Source organism: Peromyscus maniculatus, chromosome 1 (assembly GCF_049852395.1).
Source record: "Peromyscus maniculatus bairdii isolate BWxNUB_F1_BW_parent chromosome 1, HU_Pman_BW_mat_3.1, whole genome shotgun sequence".
Classification (NCBI taxonomy): Eukaryota; Metazoa; Chordata; class Mammalia; order Rodentia; family Cricetidae; genus Peromyscus; species Peromyscus maniculatus.
The window spans coordinates 126,332,677-126,352,590 of NC_134852.1; the positions used below are offsets into that span (position 1 = coordinate 126,332,677).

General features: G+C 46.6%; 1 protein-coding gene and 1 non-coding gene across 22 annotated transcripts in view; one reads left to right on the forward strand and one right to left on the reverse strand.

Moving 5' to 3' along the window:
- Positions 1–19,914, reverse strand: part of Plekha7 (pleckstrin homology domain containing A7) — a 191,148-nt gene that overhangs the window by 79,404 nt on the left and 91,830 nt on the right. For 2 of the 21 annotated variants that reach the window (XM_076550750.1, XM_076550745.1), the window contains exon 1: positions 988–1,221. The exons of 16 other annotated variants lie outside the window; for them this stretch is intronic. The gene's annotated coding sequence lies outside the window, so the exon portion shown is untranslated. Of the gene's footprint in view, positions 1–987; positions 1,370–19,914 lie in introns of those variants that run through there. 3 more of the 21 variants (XR_013044321.1, XM_076550741.1, XM_015997369.3) reach the window with 3 other exon arrangements.
- LOC121826957 (U6 spliceosomal RNA) lies at positions 18,174–18,281 on the forward strand. The gene has a single exon (XR_006069113.1). It is a non-coding gene; the product is annotated as a U6 spliceosomal RNA (small nuclear RNA).

Genomic DNA, 19,914 nt, shown 5'->3' on the forward strand with positions numbered 1-19,914 from the left:
TCAACCTCTCAGGGCTCTGATTTCCTCATCCTGGGCTCCCCATCGCAGAGGCCACCCAGGCAGATCAGATTGGACACAGCCTGGAGTTTAAACCCCAGCTCTGCCCCATGCATGCATGGCCTTGAAGGAGTGGGTGAGTGCTGGGCTTATCTGTAAATGGAGGAGATATTCCAACTCTTCAAGCTTCTGAGGAGGCTGTAATGCCAGGGCCCGGGCAACATTTCCGCATGCGGGGCCTACTGGGCTTTTCCTTTGTTAGCTCTAGAACTGCTCTTGGGTGTCCTGCCTTGCTCTGCTTCACCACTCCAGCAGGAGGAGCCTGCAAAGACAGAGACTCAAGCACATACTTTCCTCCCTTTGAGTTAAGGTACACAAAAACCCCAGGTCCCTGTTAACATCTATTTAAAGAACTCGCCTGCCAGGCAAAGCGGTTTCAGTTCAGCAGGCACAGTCCCTCAACCACACCCTTGCCCCTCAGAGGGTCTGTCTCCATGGTGCAGAAAGTACAGACCAAGAAAATCCACCTCCCCCACAGGCTGGGCTCAGCCAGGGACACAGAGCCTACAGGAGTACTGAAATTACAGGGGAGACATTTTCAACCTCAGAATGCCCGTTTATAATTCCATTCAGTGCTTTCTTCCCTAAACCGGTGCCTCGGCAGTCACTTGAGAACACAGGGCCAGGTGCCACAGGACTCGCCCGGGGAGTAAGAACGTTTTAGGTGACTGAGGAGCTTCTCAAACTCCTACCATCCAGCCAACCCCAGTCGGAAGTTCAACAACAACACTACAGGTAACTTAAAACATCATCTGCCAACAGGATACTGTTCGTAAGAATATGAGGGAGATAAGAGTTCAGGACACTTTTGTCCTACTTTTTCCTAATTAAATGGCATTCTTGCTGAGTAATGGCACTCCTGGCCATCTGAAACTTCAGGAACCAAAATATATCACACACTGACTCCTGACAGACCTATCCAAGACTCACCTGCTCACTGCTTGCAGACAGGCCCACACTCGCTTTGAGCCCCATGTTCAGAACTGCGTCTTTCCTGGTGGTAGTCTGATGAAATCTGCACTCGGCTCACGGCAGACAGAGAGGAAGGCTCCCATCTGCCTGCTCTCTCTTTCTCAATTTCAGTTCTCCACAGCTGCTCCCAGGTGTTACAATCCAGCAGCCACGCCGTTCCTGCTCATTCATTCTCCTTCCTCTCCACACCCCAAGCAAAATCAGGCACCAGGCAGGAACACAGCTCCAGCTCTGAGTCACCACCCACTGTGGCCCAAGGGAATGAGGATGACTGGCTGTCCACATGCAGGCAAGCACTATAGGCTATAGGTCCCAATGTGGTGTTGTTCTTGGAGCCTGTGAGGTTGGCTCCCTCTAGCATCTGGACACAGCCTAACGTCTAGTCCTGATGTCAGAAAGAATCATCCAATTAGTTTCTTCCATCCTGCACTGGGTTAAAATCAGCCCTGAAACCAAGCCTATTCCCAGTGGAGAAACACTGCTACCATATCCACCTACCTCCAGGTAAAACTCCAGGATTCTTTCAGAACTGCCTGGGAATGGCTAAGGCTCTTTCCATACAAATTTTAACCAGGAAGCTTTCACTGCCAAAAGAGGTAGAAGGAAACAGAAAGGGAAACTAAGATCCTGAGGTCACAGACCAACAGTGGCTTTTTCACCGTCACCTACATGGGTCTACCCATCACAAGGTGGATGATACAGCTCCTCGAGGTTGAAGGGGAGAGGGAGCTGCAGGCTGTTACACAGCTGCATTCTAGGTTTTACCACAGTGCTGGCACACAGTAGGAGCTCAAGAAATATATACTGAGAAAAAAAAATAAAGGGGATTTTTGTTCTCAGTCTATTTAGGATGGCAGTTGGGTAATTTTTCTAAACTTTGTATCTGTTACTATTTTCAACACTTTGGTAGTGAAACCTGAGTTGTTGCCTTTAAAAAAAATTGTCGTAAAAGCCTTCCAAATTGTAACACAATGTGAGTCTGCCACAGCAAAATGAGAGTGAGTGACCAGCTGAAGAAGTGTCAGGTCCAAAGGAAACTCCAGTTCCCCAAACCCCAAAAAGCAGTCCAGATATCCAGAGATGGGTTCAGTCTGGACTACAGGAGGATTTCTGGAGGTTAGATAAGAGCCAGCATTCCTCAAGAACCTGTGAAGCCAGTTCCAATCTGCCAAAAGGAAGTCATTTCCCTTCCTACTGGCAGAAGGGACAAACGGCTACCTATGGTACCTACTAGCATACCAAAAAACGCACGCTGGCCTCCAGGCTCCCTCTGTATCACAAGTACCTAGATCTCACCTCTTCCAGTTAACTGGCTTCCCTCGCACCAGCTATGCACTTTCCTTATAACCCTGCTATTCCGCTACGCATGCTTGTGAGTGTGAGTGTGTGTGTGTGTGTGTGTGTGTGTGTGTGTGTGTGTGTGTGTGTGTTCTCTCTCTCTCTCTCTCTCACTCTGCTCCTGCTTGTCTGTGTTTTCTCTATCCTCTATCCCCTGCTGTTCTCCCCTCTCTCACAGACAGCCCTGGCCTTGTCCAGTCTACTTCTTTCTCTCTCTGCTCTGGACTCTGCTAAATGCCTCTGTCTGTTCTCTCTCTTATATCTACAATACAACTTTCCCCTTAACATGGAGTGGTCATGTCATCAGTTTATACAAGGATCTACTGCTGGCTGCTAGTGGAGGAAGAACATTCTCTTTGAGGAGGTATGGTGATTTTTTATTTGTGCTGAAATGTGATTTTATTTGTATGTTAATAAATAAAGTTACCTGGGGATCAGAGGCCATAGCCATTAAGCATAAGTCTGGCAGTGGTAGCACATGCCCTTAATCCAATCACATGGCAGGCAGAGTCTGTGTGTTCAAGGACACAGCCAGCATGGTGACAGCATGGTAATCCAAGTACTAAACATAGAGACTTGGAGGTCTGTATAGACAGGCAGTGATGAGAAAGTCATGTGGTTGGGTTTGGAGCCAATGAGAAGGCAGAACAGAAAGGCAATAATAATACAGACACACAGGAAGAAGGTCTCTCTCTCAGGGGAAGGATGGGAGCTGCAGCGAGTGGTAAGATAAGTTGGTCTTAGCTCTTGGCTACTGCTCTCTGATCTCGGGGCTTTTAACTGCATTTGACGCTGTGTTTCTATTTAATAAGACCGTTCAGAATTACTTCTACAAGGGGGCTCCAGTGGACAGCCCAGACCCATTCAGAGACAGGCAGTACTAACGGGACTAAGTGGGGCATCAAAACAAACAACAACAAAGACATTAAGTTGGGAGAGTACATAATGGAGGGAATAAAAGGAGAGTTGGAAGACAGGAATAGGAAGTGGATATGATCATATTTCATTGTATACATGTATGGAATTCTCAAAAATAAAGAAAAAATTTAAAAAAAAAAAAAAAAGAATGAGTGACCAGGAGCCATTCTCGCAATTGTCTTTCCTAACAAAATAGTTTTAACTACAAAAGAGATTGTAATTAATCACAAATCAACTGTTATAAAGACTGAATTAGCTGGGGGGCAGGGGGCGGAGGGGGTGCACACCTTTAATCCCAGCACTCAGGAGGCAGAGGCCAACTCACTCACATAGTGAGTTCCAGGACAACCAGGACTACACAGAGAAACCTTGTCTTGAAAAAAAAAACCAAAACCAAAACCAATAAACCTGAATTAGGCTCACAAGCACAAACCCCATATAGTTAATACTTATTTGGTCCTACCATGTGCTTAGCACTGTGTTCTTTGGGGTAAAGACAATGATTACTACATAACCTGCCGCTTGGTACAGGCACTCACCTGCAACGGATCAGATAGATGTCATTTGTGCCATGCATCCAGGTTGCAGCAGGTGTCCAATGTAAGCACAAAGTATGACTACATCTAGAAATCATGTTGTAAGGACAACAGCCTTTGAAGGTAGTACTCTTTCTATTTCACAAATGAGAAATCAGAGCAGACAGCAGCCAAGAGCCTTTCTACACCCACAGGACCAAGTTTCAAGTTCAAATTAGTGCCAAGTGGGGCTTAGTCTTCCTGCTTACTCTTCAGGCAAAGGCCACCTCTGACCCCGGTGGGCCTGATGCCAAGGAGCCAGGGAGGAACAGGAAGTGTCCCGGGCTTAGTCATCAGGTACCAGACTTAACCCTCCGTCACCAGCAACAGCCTAACAGAGACCAGCGACAGGTATGTGAGAGCCGGAAGGGCCACAAAGACTGCCCGCAGCTCCGCAATGGCCCACTGTCCTTGCTGTCAGAGCAGTTGTGCCTGGACCCAGGTTTCTTCTGTACCACTCCCTTTAGCCCTGCTTTTGTATCTCACCACTCCATACCCCCCAAGTCCTGCAGATTAACTGTCCACCACCCAATCACTGTGTTGTTCCCACCCTGAGTGTGCCTCCCACTGTTATCTTCCCTGATAAATTCTGTGCAACCTTCAGGGTCTCTTTTCTCCCATGTGGCCCTTCCTGGTCACCTCCAGCCCCTTTGACTCCTGAAGGCTTAGACTAGAGTGGTATACTTCCCAATTCCTATTTGCTTTTCAAAACTTCCTCAAGAGCTGCACATTCTAGAAGGATTACGAACCAAAACACGGCTTCTTTTTCTTTTCCTGCCTCCAACCCAGTGTTGAATCCTGGTGGCAAATACTTGTGCCAGATAGACAAACCCCTGTGTCATCATTGTTGTTTGCATTTATGGATTAGTTAGTTCTTTACAATTGTAGGTGGCCGTGGGACAGCTCAACAGGTAAAGGCTGTCACCACTGAGCCTCATGACCTGAGTCCAATCCCTAGAGCCCACATGAAAGAAGATAACTGACATAACTGTCCTCTCCCTCCCTCCCTCTCCCTCTCTCTCCCTCTCTCTCTCTCTCTCTCTCTCTCTCACACACACACACACACACACACACACACACACACACACACACACACACACACACGGGGTGGTTAGAAATATTTCTAAAAACTTTAAGGGTCAGCAAGATGGCCCACTGGGTAAAGGCACTTGCTGCCAAGCCTGAAAACCTGAGTTTAATTGCCTAGAACCCACATAGTGGAAGGAGAGACCCAAGTCCCTTGTTTTGTCCTCTGACCTCCACATGTGTTGTGGTACACGCAATACACAGGATACTATACATGATCTCCAAGTTGCTTTCTACTTTCCATAGCACGGACTCCTCCATGTCCACAACCAGGATGGCCATAGCACCTGCCTCCACATACAGCTCCCAGGGCCCGCAGCACCCCTATGCACAGACAACCCTGGAACCCATCCCATATGTCAACCTACCCAGACACATAGCAGGCATTGCAAACTGATGACTGGGAACTAATATGTGCCCAAGACAAGTTTTATTTGAATTCCAATGAGGTTAAAAATCCAGTGGAATTTTAAAAGTCAAAACTTTCAGATACACATTTTTCAAAAAATCCAATCCACCTTGGAAATACATACACTTTTGCAAGTCTGGGAAAGAGACCCACCTGCCAGTTCACTGTGGTCACTGTGGTTGCCACCACACCCTCTGTTCCCAGGGTTGACCTGGGAGCCCATCTGTCATCACACACACACTTCTTTATATCCAAAGCTCAGCCAGAATGTGGAAAACAAAGAAGTCAGGCCTGGTATGCGTGCTTAAGAAACAAACCAGAGCGCACAGACATACGAGCTCTACTGCTAGGCGAGCCCCACCCTCTGAGCTTGCAACATAGGCTATCACCTACAAAGCTCACAGTGGAGTCTTTGAAAATAATCTAATCATGTTTTAAATAATTTTACAAGCCTGTGTTGGGCCAGCTTCATAGCTGTGCTTGGCCATATGCCTTGGACCTCAGGCTGGACGCACCAGCCGGAGCAGATACTCTCCCTTGTACCAACACTGGCAACTAGAAAGGACCTTCCTTCAGCAAGATATGTTTAGAAGAACCTGACATGAGAGTAAGAACCAAAGGAAGATGGCAAAAACTGGTTAGTAAGTTTCCTTCTTATCTAATAAATAAATAAATATTGTGTGATGATATATATATATCTCATATCTCCCAGTGGCTGATGGGAACTTGCCCTTACACCTTCCTGCCTAGGCTACAGCACTGCTAAACACAGACCACCAGACTCTTCCCCACCGAGGAACACCCAAAAAAGTGCCACCGGCATCAACCCTGAAGAACCTAAGAAGAGGTAGTAGTGAATGCTGCTCTGATGACAGACACCAAAAGTGATCCCAGACGGCAGGCAGGGGCTCTGGGGACAGAAAAGCATCTCTGAGACCAGGTGCTGCCCTGCAGAAGACCACACACTTCCCCTAACACTGACTACGGCATTTGGACTCCAGGCCAGAATGTAGCCCTTAACAGCTTGCCCCAGATCCAGCAACTTCTCCAGAAAGCTCCAGAAGAACAGTCGCCACTGTCTAATCGAGCATTCAGGAGGAGTCTTTAAAGACTCTTACTAGGTGACACCATCTGAAAGATGCTGCCTCATCTGTCCCCAACAATGACTGTGAACTCAGCATATTCACTATTTCACTCACTCACTTACTCAATACAGAAATATCTGAAAAGACCTAGTTTCCAGCCCCATTCAGTGTCCCCGACCTGAATAGCGAGTAATGGAGAGGAGGAAGTATGGCCAGTTCAAACCCTGGACTCCACCAACAGGCCACGCAAACTATCTGTACCAGTCACCATTTCTTGCATGCTGACCATTGTGACTGGAGATTACTGTATGCTCATCCCTAGTGGTCACTATGAGGTCTCATCATTTTAGGAATAACCCACAAGAGGGGAGAAATCACTGGCTCAAGGCTACACACTGCAGGACGCAAAGTCCAGCGCCAACTGCCTCTTCTGAGTCATGTGGTCTCCTCTGCACCCTTCTGTAGGGTGAAGGCCACCAAGTGGGAGGTGCTCTCGCACACACCATGCTGCTGCCCTGTAAGGGGATGTTTTCTAGATTCTTCTTCTCTTGGAGCTGTAGAGAGGGTTCTGCAGTCGAGAGAACATGCTGTTCTTCCAGAGGATCTGGGTTTAATTCCCAGCCTGCAAGGTGGTTCATATTTGTCTCTAACATTGGTGCCAGAGGAGCCAGTGCCCTCTTCTGGCCTATCTGGGGACCAGAGGTGCATATGGTATACACACATATGCAGGCAAAACATTCATACACTTAAAAAAAAAAAAAAAAGGTAAGTAAATGTAAAGATTTATTCCGTTTTTTCCTAGAGTTACCTCCACATTGTTGGGGATGAAAATGTCCAGCAGGGGAGGTGGTGCCTCCCTAGAACCCAGGAGACAGCCCACACCTTGCAAGCAGGAGCAGCGCAGTAATGAGGAAAGCAGCAGGAGGCAGAGTGGGCACATGTGCTCACTCAGTGACCTACTGAACCCTGACCTTCTGCCCCTCGCTCTACCAGCCCCAGGCTGTACTTGGGAAAATCAGCACATAGATCACAAGCTTCGCAACCTTCCTTTTTTTTTTTTTTTTTTAAAGATTTATCACATATACAGTGTTCTGCGTGCCACCATGTGGGTGCTGGGAATTGAACTCAGGACCTCTGGAAGAGCAAGAAGCACTCTTAACCCCTGAGCCATCTCTTCAGCCCTGTTCTCAACCTTCTTAATGCTACGACCCTTTAGTATAGTTCCTCATGTTGTGGTGACCCCAACTGTAAAATTTTCATTGCTACTTCATAACTGAACTATTGCTACTGCTATGAATCGTAATGTAATGTGCCTAAGGTCATTCAACGCCTCCTCAAAAGGGCTGTGACCCACAGATTGAGAACCACTCTGAGGGCTCAGGGTGCCCAGAGCCCAGGGGACATTCCCAGGAATTAAAGCACAGGGTCTTTGTTTATCAGGGTGTAGGAGATAAAGTGGCCCGGCCACATTCCAATGGGTGGAGCCGGTGTTGTTCAAGCCTAGATGGTCCCCATGATCAGATTACTCAGCACCCAACCTCCCTGCCCAGGACCTGGTAAACCTGCTGTTTCCTAAGTATCCACTCAAAGAACTTCCAGCAATAGAATCAACAGTCTAGGGACTCCAGGGGGAACCTGAGGGACAGTGCTCTTGCAGGACCCAGGGAAGAAGAACCCTACTCTACCTCGAAGCTGAGGAAACAAATTCCAGACATCCAAGCAGGGAGAGGCTCCCTGCCTATCTTACCTTTAGAAGAGGGTGGGGCAGGATGACTCCAGAAACCCCCCACCTAAACAGTTTCCTGTTCTATTTCCGAGTTGTGCCATTCAGGAAGGGAGTCCTGTCTGAGGAACACAGCAGGAAGAAGGGGTCTGACCCACAGGGACCCCACATACCCAGAGTTTCCACTGTATACACCATGAGCACGCAGACAATGCCCTGGCAGAACTTTCTATTTTGACTAGTATTTTTCTTTTTCCTTTTGATTTTTCAAGATATTAAATGGGATAGGAGAGAGGAGGGAGCAAAAGAGAGACATCAAGTCAGCAGAAAGAAAGTGAGCTTGAAGCCAGAGCTGGGCCCTTGGCTCTACCCACCAGGACTCCCGCTTATAGTATCATAACGCCCAGTTCCCCCAGCAGTGTGTGCACTTCACAGAAAACTTTTCTGTGATGCCTGGCAGCAAGAAGGTAAACCAGATGTTTTCTTATTGGGGTCTACTGCCCCACACTAAAGAAAACCTGCAGATTCTCCACATCCTCAGCGGAGGGCCCACACCATGCTGCTGTATCAAGACTTCTCCTACAGGCAGCCAGAACTGGAGATTGCTGGTAGACATAGATACCAATGCAAGATGGACATAAAGAACAATAACTCTAGTGAGTATACTCTTTCATTATTTCTAATTATGTATATTTCTGTGTCTCTGCATGTGCGCATATGCACCTGAGTACAGGCGTCCACGGAAGCCAAGAGGTTGTTAGGTCTCCCTGGAGTTGGAATTACAAGTGTTATGATACTGTGCAAGGGGACCCCAGCCAGCCAGGGTATCCTACTGTGAGGGAAAAGATGCCTGGCAGATGCAGCGGCAGGCTGCGGCGCATGGACAGTCACTGATACCCCAAGCACTGCATCCACATGGAAATAAGTTTATTAAAATAGAGAGACGAAGAGAAAGATAGGAAAAGAGAGAGAAAGAAAGAAGAAAGAGGGGGAGGAGTGGAGTCGAGGGTGCACACCTTGTGGGAATGGAGAGAGAGGGGAAGAGAGAGAAGGGAGGGTTTTTTCCTTAATGAGGCTTTTACATAGGATACAGGGCAGCCCCAAGGGGCGGGTCAGAATACTAAAAACAGGTAGTTGTGGGTGCTAGAAACTGTACCCAGGTCCTCTGGAAGAACACTAAGTGCTCTTAAGCATTGAGCCCTCTCCCCAGCTCCCATATCACATTCTGTATCACCTTCTATTTCAGGCACCTCCCACCTGAATATAACCCTAGGAGCAGGTACTGTTCTCTTCATTTCACGCAGGAAACTGAAGATAAGAACCACTAGGAAAGCCAGATGGTGGTGGCGCACACCTTTAATCTCAGCACTCGGGAGGCAGAGACAAGTGGATCTCTGTGAGTTCAAGGTCAGCCTGGTCTACAAATCAAGTTCCAGGATAGCCAGGGCTACACAGATACACCCTGTTTCAAAAAATCAAGTCAAAACAAACCAAACCAAAAAAATCACTAAGAGATCTGTAGAAATTGATACAGCTAGAGAGGGCTGGAACCAAGGTTCAACCCAGGCCCTCTGACCTAAAAGATTTGGGGGGAGGTCAAAGGTTGGACTACTCTCCATCAGACAATAACCCAAGGGCTGAGGATGTGGCTATGTTTACAGAGTGCCTGTCCAATATGCCCAAGGCCCTGGGCTCCATCCCTGGTATATCTTGTAATTTCAGCACCCAACCCATAATCCTAGCACTCAGGAGGTAGAAACAGAGGATCAAGAATTCAAAGTCATACACAGCAACATACCAAGTTTGAGACTAGTGTGAACTACATGAGATCTTGTCCCCACAAAAGGAAAAAGACAACAAGGCAAAAATCAGTTTTTTTTTTGTTTTGTTTTGTTTTGTTTTTATTGTCAAGGAAGAGGGAAGGATAAGTTGCTCTTACTAGATTCTCCATCTCCTGGACACAATCCCCAGGCCTCTCTGTCCCCATGGAAGCCCCAGCACTTGGGGGGGGTGCAGATAAAAGTCCAGAATTTGATGATGGTTTTCACTGATAAGATTCCTGCCTTTTTTTTTTAAATGATTTATTTATTTTTATTTTCTGTGCACTAGTGCTTTATCTGCACATATGTCTGTGTGACAATGTCAAACTGCCTGGAGCTGGAGCTCCAGACAGTTGTGAGCTGCTACGTGGGTTCTAGGAATCGAACCCAGGTCCTCTGGAAAAGCTGGCTGTGCTCCTAACTGCTGAGCCATCTCTCCAACTCCAGCATTCCTGCTTTTGAAGAGGATTGTGTAAAGAAATGAGCCTGGCCATGGTGGCACACGCCTTTAATCTCAGCACTTGGGAGGCAGAGGCAGGTGGATCTCTTTGAGTTCGAGGCCAGCCTGATCTACAGAGTGAATTCCAGGACAGCTAGGACTGTTACACAAAGAAACCCTGGCTTGAAAAACAGAGAGAGAGAGAGAGAGAGAGAGAGAGAGAGAGAGAGAGAGAGAGAGAGAGAGAGAGAGAGAGAGAGAGAGAAATGAGAGCACACAGCATCCTTCCTAGCACCTCCCACTCTATAGCTGCACATCACTGCCTCTGAATCACACATTGAAATCAAGCCTTTCCCAATCCAAGTTCCACTCCCCAGTGTCAAACTGTGTGGGCAGGGAAGGACATAGACAGCAGAGAGCTTGCTCAGTGAACAGCTTTCTCTGCTGAGTGATGGTATCTGATGCATGTTAAACGCCTCCCTGCAATCTCTCAAGTGACTATTAATCAATGAACCAAGAACAAAAGGCTCCAAGGGAAAATCTGCCACTGCAGAAGAAAGCAAATCGTGAGTGACACCCTAGCTGATGCATAGGGGGCAGATGGCCATGGTCAGTACAGTCACTTGAAGGAGTTGGGCCTACCAGTCACAAGGTAAGACAACAAAAGAGCCATCTACAAACGGGCAAAAACCTACCTTTTCCCAGGCTTATCTGGGCACTGGCCAAGCCAAGAAGAGAACTTACCACAACTGCCTAGAGAAGAAACGTGGATCAGTGCAATAGCACACAGCTATAGTCCTAGCTGCTTGGGCCCAGGAGTTTGAGGTCAGTCTGAACAATATTGTGAGATCTCATTTTAAAAATAGATAGATGGGGCGGAGGGCTGCTGAGGGTCAGTCAAGTATTTCCTACACAGGCAACAGGTCCAGGACCTCATGGCCAGCGTCTGTGTAAAAGCCGGGTGTGGCAGTGCTCTCGTCATCAGAGTCAGAGAAGGGAAGGCAGGGGATCCCTGGAGCTCACTGGCTGGCTGTCCATCAGGCCAGCCTGGGCAAATCAGTGAGCCTCGGGCCCCAGTGTGAAAGCCTGCCTCAAAACGCAAAGAGGACAGCGTCTGAGGAATAACACCCAAGGTTGTCCTCCCTGGACTCGGTTTCCCTCCCACTGGAAAAGTCATCTCAAGACAGAGGCATGCACCATGCTCCACCATTCCCCTTCTTCCACCACAGACAGTCGGAGAGGCCAGCAGGCTGCACGGTGGCTGCAGAGCTCCCAGTGCTGAGGGACGGCAGAAGCCGGGTGGCAGCTCTCAGAGTTGTCATGCGTTATCTCCTCATTCCCAGTTCCCGCAAGGGAAGGGCTGTGGGGATGGAGCACCTCTGCCCTCAGTGGCCCAGAAAGGCTGCTGGTTGCTAATCACTTTCTGTGGGTTCTCACGAGCAACTTGCGTGTGCTGTTTTTGCTTTGGGAACAGAGCGATTAGAACGGGATTCGGCCTTCATGACTGCAACGGAGGCTGTCGTGGGAGGGCCCTGCCCCACAGGCACACGTGTGGCTCAAATGTGAACTGGAAAGTCGATTAAGGAAATATGCAGTTTGGTACTGAAGGCCTCTCAGGGAGTGAGGAAAATGGCAAATGCTCATTTCAGGGCTCTGGGTAGCAATCACTACCCACTCCCGGTGTATTCAGTCATCACCATGACAACCACCCAAAGTCTTCCTTCCTTTGTGGCAAAGACAATAGAAATTTTAATTAAGGCCATTTTTTTTTTCTGTGATCAGTTGGAAGAAAACATTCAGATAATGTCATTCAGAAGTACATGACCAGGAACAGTTTAGGAATTCAAAAATATTTTCATCAAGTCACATGACCCTACCCCTACATCCCCAAAGCCTAGTCTCCGGCCTTCTCAACAACTCAGATTTTACAGAGCTCATAAATTTAGATTTGTCTGGATATTTGATCCAACATCATAAAGCTGTGTAAACATTCCAATGTAATTTTCTGGCTCTGACTGAGAACAGGGTTCTAGCTATTTTTATTTCAGTCATAAATTCAAAAGGTCTGATCCATTTTACACAGGCTTGATGCACAATGGCCTTTGGACAGAACAGATCTGGATCCCTGTGGTGCACCCTGTGTGATCAGGGCTGGCCTTTGACCTTCTCTAGATCCTTCCTACCTGGAAGACAGAAGTAGGAAGGCCACTGTAAAAAAAATGTCAGTGAGAAGCAATAATGATCATTTATATCTATATATATGTATGTATATGTATATATATACATATATATATATGCATGCATATGAGCTGTCAATAACAACAATGAAACAAAGCAATTATTATTTTGCCCCAAGTAACAAAAGAGGTCTAAAGAGGTCTGGTCCTCTCTTCCTATGAAATATCTGACACATACTGGCTCCTCTCCCTCCTCCATCCTAAACCCAGGCTCTTGTATCTCTTACTTGGATTACCCTGCATAATCTCTTAACTTCTAGAACCTTCTGTACAACTCATGGTCCTCAGGACCACCAACCCATGTAGATTGCTCACTCTGCTCTATGTGAACTTCCTGTAGGATTTTCGGGGTGGGGGAAAGACACTGGATTTTACTGGAAACCATTTTTATTTTAAAGGCCTTTGACATAAATGGAGGGCTAGAAAATACCAGTGTTGCCAGTGAGAAGGCTTTGGCTGAGAGGTTCTTGCTGGCAAGCCTGACACCCCAGAACTCACATGGGGGAGATGAACTCACATGGGGGAAAGTGGCCCTCTCACCTCCACATGTGCACAGTAATAACGCATGTTTGGACACACACAGACACACACTGTTCTTAATGGGATGGGGAAAATCTCAGGAAGGGTGACTTGTCAAAGGCAAAGAGCCTTTGTAAGCCTAACGGCAGGGCCAGAAGCTTGCTCTGGGGTCTCGGGGGGAACAGGGAGCCACAGGGCTATGGGCAGGCAGGGAAGTGTTCAGCAGATGAGGTTCCAGGAGTAGGCACTCAGCGGAGATGCCCTCCGTTTCCTCCACCATGGCACAGAGACCTCACGTGCAGACAGACACCCCTGCACAAACTGAGCAGGAAGGCTTTGAAGCCCCAGATATTCTACCCATGAGCCCAAGAAACACAGGTCATACTCTATGCTGCCCGCGTTCTGTGTGTTAGGAAGGAACTGTGCATATTTTAGCTCTCACAGCTGTGAACCTTTAGCTGGATTCCAGCTGTGTGACTACACATTCTGCTCCCAAACATGCAGTGTGTGCACGGTTGGCCTAAACAAGCGTGTTTGGACGATGCAGCGAAACAGTCTTAGGAGCACAGACACCGCGACAGTTCTTTCCTGGACTCCAGTGTAGCTTGTTACATCGCCTCCTCTTGACCTGACCACTCAGCTCCACCACCATCTAGATCATCTCCTCCTTGTCACAGAGTCCACACAAATTTATACAAATCCAAGTGATGGGAAGAACTGGTCAAGGTCCGTAGTGGTCGGGTAGGGCAGGGAGAAAGGAGATGATAAAAGGCAGGAGGCTCCGAACTAGGCCCTCTTTGTGTCTGTCAGGCCAGTTTGTGGACAACCACCTATGAGATCTGTCACTTTTTTTTTCCCCTAAGAAAACTATTTTCCTAGAACAGAAATTCTAAATTTAATCTTTAAGCTGCTCATCATGCGGAAGCCATGCATAACCCAACAGAATATATATTGCATGAAAGTTTATTTTTTGCTTGTTATTTACAAAAAGTAATATGCAGCCCTTAGGAAAAAAACCTAGAAATGGAGAAAAGCTGAGGGGGGAGTATTACTTCTAGGTCTACTGACACAATTATCTGAGAGCTAAATATTTAATTTTGTGCTAAAGCAAACCCTTGTCCCCAGTAGATTTTGTTGAAGATGAACTAATAAAAACCAAAAGTTTAAAAAAAAATTGTGTGGGACTTAACCACTGTCTTCTCAATTCTGCCTCTAGCAGCTCATCATTTAGGTGAGCAAGGTCCTTTCCGGCACGTTTGCTTTGGTGGAGAGAGCAGAGAGGACAGCTTTATTGAGATTCAGTTCACAAGTCTTTCAAGTCTCCATTTTATAAGTTCATTGCAACAGCTTTGAGTACACTCAGAGTGGTACAGCCATCACGTCAATCAGTTACCCCCCAACACGCCCCAATCCCGCACAGGTACCTTGCCTTGTGTCTGTAGACGCAGTCAGAGTGGTTCAGCCATCATGTCAATCAGTTACCCCCCTAAGAACATGCTCCTATCCCACAGTAGTACCTTGACTTGTGTTTGTAGACACAGCTAAGGAGGACCAAGACAAAGGGCCGCTTGAATACAAGACCAGCCTGGGTAACAGCAAGACCTTATCTTAAAAATATAAAGTTAAAAAGGCTGTCTACCCAATCTTCTAACCATCACCCCCTCACTCTATCCCTGGGCAACAATGAATCTACTTTCTATCTTCATAAACTTTTCTTCTGAATGTTAGCAGGATCATATGTTATCACCTCTCATGACCGGTTTCCTCCACTTACAATAAACCTTTTAAGGCTCATCCTTATAACATTCTCAATATTTTGCTCCTTTTCATTGTCAAGTAATATTCCATTGTACAGAGCTATACTGCATTTTTTTTTCACTCCGCTGGTAGACATCTAGGTTAGACTACATTCACTTTTAGGATGTCATAGATAATGCTGCAGTGGACAATGAAAGTTTCTGTGGGCACTTTCATTCTCATTTCTCCTGGGAGTGGAATTCATCAGTTTTTGGGGGAACTCTACACTTAAACTTTTGTGAAGCATCATACTGGCTTTCTCAGTGGTTCCCCCACATGAATCATTCATCTTTAAAATGTAGAACGTAGGTGGCACATGCCTTTAGTCCCAGCACTTGGGAGGCAGAGGCAAGTGGATCTCTATGAATTCGAGGCCAGCCTGGTCTACAAAGTGAGTTTCAGGACAGTTAGGATCATTACACAAGAGAAACCCTTCCCTGAAAACCAAAAACAAAACAACAAACAAACGAAACAAAAATAAGTAAATAACATGTAGAATGCCCCGATCTGAGTTTTCACCCTCCATGTTTTCAGGCCCTCACTCTCAACTATGACCCCAAAATGTCAAATGGAAACATTTTTTAAATAAGTGATTCCTAAGTTTGAAGTTGTTTGCTGTTCTACGTCACAAAACAAAATTTTGCACTGTTTGCTTCATGCCCCCATTTGACACCTGGTATCATCTCAGTTATCAAATTAGCTATCTCAGTGCCACAACACTTGATGTTCAAGTAACTCGTATTTTACTTAGTAACAGCCACAAGCAGCAAGGGAAGAGATGCAAAGTTGGACGTAGTGGTGCACATCCAAGATCCCCAGCTCCCTGGGAGACTGAGATGGGAGAGTCACTAGCTCCAGGTCAGCCCAGGCTACAGAGAGACCCTGTCCTGGAAAGAAACAAGAGTAGTGATGATGGGAAGGAGGCAACAGGGTGTGGGAGGGCAGACAGCTCTACTCTGGTGCTATGTGGCGGCACTGCAGGGCACAAGGGGAGAAGCACAGGACTGCTGGGTCCACCATCCCTCTGGGGTGATGGTGGTGGTGAGTACCATCTGTGATTTAAGGTAGCACTGGAGTCTTGAGACACATACCAGCAGATAGCAGGACTACCACGGAGACATCATGCTTTCCTCAACAGCTAATGGCACTCATTGAGCATCTTCCCATGTGCTCAGTGGATATTCATAGATCTTATTTAGCCCAACTAAGCTTAAAAAAAAAAAAAAAAAAGGCTATCCTAGGGGCTGGAGAGATAGCTCAGCAGTCAAGAGCACTGGCCATTCTTCCAGAGGACTCAGATTCCCAACAACCATGCAGTGTCTCACAACCAGCTGTTAACGCTAGTCCCAGGAGATCCAACACCCTCTTTTGGCTCTGAGGGCACTACACACACATGCTGTACAAATAACATATGTAGGCAAAATACCCAAACACAAAAATAAAAATAAATAAGTCTTAAAAATTTAATTGCAAGTCCTCTGGACAGGGACAGTATCTGAATTCAAATGTCTTTTATAGTTGAACTGTCCTGGGCAAGTCACTTTTTATGAGCTTTAGATTTTGGATTTCCATGCAGATAGCAATCTAACTACCAGAGAGGGAGCACTGGAATACAGTGTGTCTAACACACAGCTGGGCACACATGCCTAGCACATAACAGTTACTAACAATGGACTTGATGTTAACACTTTGTAACGGCTCAACACACAGAGAGATGCTAAGACTGGCAGAAGAGAAGTAAGAACTCAGGGCAGGGGGAGGTAGGGGAGGGGCAGAGGAATAGACCTGCAGTTAGAATAGCCCATTTTCAGTCTTCTTTTGGCTATCACTGTGAAAGTTAGTTTTGAACTTGCTCCTCCCGCATTCAGTACTGATTCAAGCACCAAACCCACTGAATTAAGCTCTGAATTTCTGTTTGGAATAGCTTGAGTAGGCTGGCAAGACAGCTCAGTGATGACCTGAGCTCAATCCCTGGAATCCACATGGTAAGATGAGAGAACTGACTCCTGCAAGTGGTTCACTGACCTCCTCATACATGCTGTGGCACCCCCACATACATATGTACAAATACATACATGTAATAAAAGTGATTTTGGAATTGTGTGTGTTAAGCCTCTTACCCCACTGAATTCTTACTGAACAGGAAGGAAGCAGGTTACTTGCTGGATCTCAGGACAGCCAGACACTGCATGGCAACAAAACATCAAGTCACAAGGATGAGTGGACAGGATGTGTTTGGGATCTATCTCATGTGGGGGGAGGAGGACCTTCCCCAGAGGCTCCTGGGAAAGGTGAGAACCGCAGAGGGCTGGTAGCTAAGCTTCCCACAACCCTCCGAATCCTCTGCACGGCACAGACATCCCTGTTAGGATTTTTTCTCTCTTTGTGACGGGTCCTAAGGATACTGCTTTCCTCTTCAGGCCTCCTCTATGCAAGCCTCCTGGCCTAGAAACAGCTCAGAGCAGAAAGGAGAGCAGTGGCTCCAAACTCAGAGGAAAGACGGGTTGTCCTTGACAAGGCTCACACCACAGAGCACCACAGGTACGAGTAACACGAGCCACTTCACAGAGAAAGTCTGCTTGCCATTCAACACCCAAAGAAGAGTCGAGCCAAAAAGAGAGGGAGAGCGGCTGGCCTCCCACAAACTGACATGGTTCCAGAAGCCATTTATCTGGACAGTGTACAGTCAGAGAGCAATCAGCCCTTCTGGCATTTGTTCTTCCTAGTAGGTCCCCTGCTTTGGAGACCCAGAATTGTATTGCTGCCACTTGACTGGTGAGCAAGGTCCAAAGCTAGAGCAAGCTCTACATCCCTGCTGCACCACGGTGCACATCACTATTTACCCTGGTGTTTTTAACAGATGAAACGGCAGACCCTTCCCCAAGCCCTTGAAGCTGTCAATGTGTGACACACTTACATTTTTCAATTTCTTCTGAGGTCCCTCTGGACAGTCTGTCACTGCCTTAAAATAATTCCCTTGTTCCTGGGGCTGGAAAGATAGCTCAGTCGTTAAGAATGCTTGTTCTTGCAGAAGACCTGGGTTCATTTCCCAGCACCCACAAAGTTGCTAACAAATATCTGTAACTCTAGTTCTGGGGATGTAATGCCCTCTTCTGGCCTCCATGGGCATTGCACTCACTTGGCTAACTTGGATGCATGCAAAACATCAATCACACACACAAAAATAAAGTAACTTTTTTTTTTAAATATAGCAGCACATATACTAAAATTGGAAGACTACAAAGACAATTAGCATGGCTGCTGCACAAGGATAACATGCAAATTTGTGAAGTGTTCCATATTTTTAAAAAATCCTCATTTTTTTCCTGTTAACATTTATTCAAGTTACCTACAATTCTGTAGGAATACATTGCTTTACTTATGTCCCTCACTCACTAGACACAAGCAAGATCTGGTGCCTACAATATCCCCATTCATCAGAATATAAAACCTCAAATTCCACCATAATTTTTTTCCAGATCAACATTTCTATAGTCAGTATGGTTTTACACTGTTTTTACAGTGAGAGAATAGAAATTATCCATGTGTCTGACCCTCAGAAGAGGGCTATGCCAAACATGGTGTTTGTATTTGATTGTCTAATCTACAGATCCCAAGCTTAGATGTTTATGTAATAAAAACCAGGCAATATCTGTATTGTATCTTAAACATTACTCCTAGATGGCAAGACCCTGTTGCTGAAGACACTGCATACTTTGGCTGCAGGACACAGAAAAATCAAACTATAACTGAGATGGAAACTCCCTCCCTGTGGTCAAGCCTCCACAGTGCTGGAATGTGCCAGCAGGCTGCTGAATGGGGAGAAGCCATCAATGCATTAGGATCAGTGGATCCTGCATACCACAAACCCCAACCTGGCAGGTAGGATCTGTCCACTGCCGCAATAGTGTCATGATTGCTATGGGGGTAACCAACCACTTTCTGATTAGATTTGAGACCTGCTTCATTGACAGGAATTCGTGCCTGGTTCTGTAAACCATAACTGCTAGAGGGCAACCTCCCACTATTTTCTAAAGGGCCATTTATTAAATTGCCTTCTAAATGTTTATGTTTATTCCTTAAGATTAGTCCAGCTTTTCAACTTTGGTCAAAGAAGCTTCTTTTTATAGAGACTCATAACTAGACAAAGCACGGAGACTAAGTGACTGCTGAGTGATCAGCCCTAAACAGGACACCTCCCTCTTTCCCTCTCTCCCTCTTTCACACACATATATCAAGGCCTGGGGACATCCTGGAAGAGGTGATGAAAAGATTTTAAGAGCTGGAGGCCGGGAAGGAGCTCTGTGAAACACTGCCTGGGCTGGATATGGCCATTACACTATGAACTTACAGCAGCTGCGGCTACCTGCACAAGATCAAGCCTGTCAACACTCCAGCAAGATGGGAGAGAAAGGATCCAGGGCCTTGCCCCTAACTGAGGAGCTATTGGCAGCTGGCTGATGGCAGAGGGGGAATCATTTTTCTCAGTGTTAGAGCCACTAGTGAGTTGCCCATGCTCACACAAGCAGCACTAATTAAACTCCAGGAATCATAAGGAATAAAATAAAATACACGGCAGTAGTGGGAAAGGTTGATGGGAAGAAGGGGTCCAGAGGGAGTGAGGGGACCAGAGAGGGAAATGGGGGGTAAGAATAGAATCAAAATGCATTATGTACATCATGAAGTTGTCAAATAAATAAAAATACACATGCATACACACGCATGCGCGCGCACACACACACACCAATTATGTTTATGACAGTGGTGGCGCATGCCTTTAATCCCAGCACTCGGGAGGCAGAGCCAGGCAGATCTCTGTGAGTTCGAGGCCAGCCTGGGCTACCAGTGAGTTCCAGGAAAGACGCAAAGCTACACAGAGAAACCCTGTCTTGAAAAACCAAAAAAGAAAAGAAAAGAAATGAATGGATAAAAGCAGATC